Source organism: Pristis pectinata, chromosome 24 (assembly GCF_009764475.1).
Source record: "Pristis pectinata isolate sPriPec2 chromosome 24, sPriPec2.1.pri, whole genome shotgun sequence".
In the NCBI taxonomy this organism is placed as follows: Eukaryota; Metazoa; Chordata; class Chondrichthyes; order Rhinopristiformes; family Pristidae; genus Pristis; species Pristis pectinata.
Genome location: NC_067428.1, coordinates 11,358,058 through 11,362,189, shown reverse-complemented (window position 1 = coordinate 11,362,189; position 4,132 = coordinate 11,358,058). Strand labels below are relative to the sequence as shown.

General features: G+C 42.9%; 1 non-coding gene across 1 annotated transcript; it reads left to right on the top strand.

Moving 5' to 3' along the window:
- The first annotated feature begins 3,652 nt into the window (after positions 1 to 3,652).
- trnal-cag (transfer RNA leucine (anticodon CAG)) lies at positions 3,653 to 3,735 on the top strand. The gene has a single exon. It is a non-coding gene; the product is annotated as a tRNA-Leu (tRNA).
- The last annotated feature ends 397 nt before the right edge of the window (positions 3,736 to 4,132 follow it).

The window sequence follows — 4,132 nt, the reverse complement described above, 5'->3', positions numbered from 1 at the left end:
CAATGTAGCGAGGTGATTCTTGAAGTGTCAATGCTGAGAACATTCTTCTACCTTGAGTTGTCTCTGCCATTAAAGTTGGTTTATTTTCATAGTTTGCTAGAGTGGTCAGTGGTACTTGCTGACCATTGTGTTGTACTCTATGCTCCATTTGTCCGAAGGTCTGTAAAAGCTCAGCAGAATGGCTTTTTTGGGGTGGTGCCTTCTATTAGTGGTATCTGGCTAAACTTATTGGAATAAATGTCTTAGCTCATTCTTGAAAAGTTGTGTTAGAATCAATCTACGTTTTAACAACTTTACTTGAAGATCTGTCAGTTGCTGTCGTTAATGCTTGTGACATAGAGACTGCAACCCCAGTTCCTTGTTCCCTAAATATACTTCCAACCTATGAAGTCTTTCTGTCTTTTGTGGTTTTCAATTGCCACTAAAACTGTTCATGTTGTTTATCTTAGTCTTGGATCAGCAGGCTGTCAAAATGTGAGCTTATTTTGACATCTGATGCACTGTTTGTAACTGACAAGACTAGGTGAATGATAACCATTACAATGATAGAAACTGACTGAACTGATCTCATCAGTAGTCCTTGAATGTGGTTTGTAGTCTTGAACTTTGTTTGCTGACTGTGGACTGCTAATGCTGGACAAAATTCTCTGGCATTTTTCCATTTTCTATTGACACAACAATTTCATATACAAGTTTGCATGCCAGGTTTATGTGCTCAATAGGTTTGACTGAATTCATCCATTTACCAGTCTACACACAATACTCAGAAAGAACAATTTAAATTGACAATTTTTTGCTAAGGCATTGCGCTCACTAATTGTTTCACTCTGAATCCGGCTTCTTGTCTTAAACTTGCAGCTGTAGCTGTTTGTAATGGACTTTGGTTAAAGTAATCTTCTAGCTTCTGCACTACATTTTCAAACAGGACATCATTTGCCAAGCCTGGTGCAAGATTTGTCAGCATGCCACATACTTCTGCCTATTCTCCATCAGGAGCATTGATATTTTACACTCACACATTGCATCATTTTGGGCTTTCATGATATCCTTCAATCTCCAGGATATTTTTTTGGTTGATATACAAGCCGAAAGTTTCTCAAGCTTGGTCACATACGCCTAGACTCCTCATGTCGCAAGTCAGGGCACCTATTCAACAGTGACATGGCTAAACTCTTTGTGCAAAATTCCAGTTTAATGTCAATACAGCTGTCCCTTGTCACTGCGGCTTGCTATGCTACACACTCTTGTTTGTACTTGCAAAAGCCTAGATCAATGAGATTTCCTCAAATGGAAACAAAGCAGAAATCAGTTTTGAGGCTATGTATCTACGTGACACTTTCCAAGCCAGAATCATCAATATCCTTCGACACTTCCAAAGAAATACTACCATCCTCATCATCAATTTTTAATGACTTAATAAAGGCATTTTGACTTAGAGCCAAAGGGATTGTGGCTTATTACTCTTCCAACTGTATTAGAAAAAGGTACAGATAGCCAAGTTTTAAGGAGAAAGGAAGAGGGCAGCAGAGGTGCACATCGACATGGATGAGTTGTGCTGAAGAGCCTGTGTGGCTCTGTGAGACGGTGGGATACAGGAGGGAATAAATGATAGAATGGATGGTGGAGTGAAGCAAAAGGTGGGAAGTGATGGGACAGGTAAAGAAAGAAAGATTGATCTACTGGATGTACAAATAGGATTAGAGGACCTTTATCTGAAATCATTGAAAGTAATATTATGCCCAAAACATTTCAATGTGCCTGGTCGGAAGGTGAGACACTATTTCTTCATTTAGAGCTCAAATAAAATCAGAAAGTGCTGGGAACACCTGGCTGATCCTTCATCTGATGAAAGGTCATTGACCTGAAATGATAGACAAAAAACGAGCAGCTGAAGGAACTCAGTGGGTCAGGCGGCATCCATGGAGGGAAATGGACAGTCGACATTTCTGCTTGAGACCCTTCAGCTGGACTGAAATGTTAATGCTGCTCCTCTCTCCAGAGATACTGCCTTGAGTATTTCCAATAGATTCTGTTTTCTTTTATTTCAGATTCCCAACATTTGCAGTCTTTTTGTTTTGCTTTTCAAGTTATGTTGAGCTTTGTGAGAACAGTGTAGGAGCCTGAGGGAGCGGTCAGAGGAGGATTGGAATGGAGAGTAAGGGGTTGAATGAAGGATTGATGTTCAGAGGGATCTTGGGGTGCAATTCCATAGCCTCCTGAAAATGGCAACACAGGTAGATAGGCTGGTAAAGAAGGCAGACAGCACACTTGCCTTCTTCAGTCAGGGTGTGGAGTATAAAAGTTGGGAGGTCATTCTGCAGTTGTATAAAACTTTGGTTAGGCCACATTTGGAGTACTGTGTGCAGTTCTGGTTGCCTCATAACAGGAAGGATGTGGAGGCTTTGGAGAGGGTGCTGAAGAGTTTCACTTGGATGTTGCCTGGATTAGCCAGTATTAGCTATAAGGAGAGTTTGGACAAATTTGGATTGTTTTCTCTGGAGCATCAGAGGCAGAGGGGTGACCTGATAGAAGTTTATAAAAGTATGAGAGGCAAAGATAGAGTGTTTCTTTCCCCAGGGTGGAAATTGCAAATACTAGAGGATATAGGAAGCAGATACATAGAACATAGAACACAGAACATAGAACACTGCAGCACAGTACTAGCCCTTTGGCCCACAATGTTGTACCGACATCTTATCCTGCTCTAAGATCTATCTAAACCTTCCCTCCCACATAGCCCCCTATTTTTCTATCATTCATGTGGCTATCTAAGAGTCTCTTAAATGTCCCTAATGTATCTTCCCCCTCAACCTCTGCAGGCATAACGTTCCACGCACCCACCACTCTCTGTGTAGAAAACGTACCCCTGACATCCCCCTTATACCTTCCTCCAATCACCTTAAAATTATGTCCCCTTGTGTTAGCCATTGTCGCACTGGGTAAAAGTCTTTGAATATCCACTCGATCTATGCCTCTTATCATCTTGTACACCTCTATCAAGTCACCTCTCATCCTCCTTCTCTCCAAAGAGAAAAGCCCTAGCTCACTCAACCTATCCTCATTAGACACGCTCTCCAATCCAGGCAACATACTGGTAAATCTCCTCTGCACCCTCTCTAAAGCTTCCACATCCTTCCCATAATGAGGCGACCAGAACTGAACACAATACTCCAAGTGTGGTCTGACCAGAGTTCTATAGAGCTGCAACATCACCTCGCGGCTCTTGAACTCAATACCCCCACTAATGAAGGCCAGCACTCCATACGCCTTCTTAACAACCCTATCGACCTGTGTGGCAACCTTGAGGGATCTATGGATATGGACCCCAAGATCCCTCTGTTCCTCCACACTGCTAAGGGTCCTGCCATTAAACTTGTATTCTGCTTTTGAATTTGATCTCCTGAAGTGTATCACTTCACACTTATCTGGGTTGAACTGCATCTGCAACTTCTCAGCCCAGGTCTGCATTCTATCAATATCCTGTTGTAATCTACAGCAACCTTTTACACTATCCACAACACCACCAACTGTTATATCATTGGCAAACTTACTAACCCACCCTTCCACATCCTCATCCAAGTCACTTATAAAAATCACAAAGAGCAGGGGTCCCAAAACAGATCTCTGCGGAACACCGTCAACACCTGTCGTCGTCAGGATGGCCGAGCGGTCTAAGGCGCTGCGTTCAGGTCGCAGTCTCCACTGGAAGCTTGGGTTCGAATCCCACTCCTGGCAGTTCCACAGATACAGTAGTGACATTTAAGAGGCATTTAGACAGGCAAGTGAACAGGCAGGGGGAGATAGACTATATGCAGGTAGATGGGATTAGTTTCAATGGCATAATGGTTGGTACAGACATGGTGGGCCAAAGGGCCTGTTCCTGTGCTGTACTGTTCTATACTCTGTGAATTGAAGTATTCCACAAAGAGGTCATCCGATCAACCTTTAACCTCCCGCCTCAGATGAGACCACAGAATGAGTACACAAACAGTGATTGCCGCAGACATTCAGCAGGTCAGGCAGCATCTGTGGAAAGAGAAACAGAGTCAATGTTTCAGCTGAAAGACTCTTGTCAGAACTGGGAAAGAGAAAAAATAAATTAGTATCAGGTCCAGGAAGGGTGGGGGAGCGA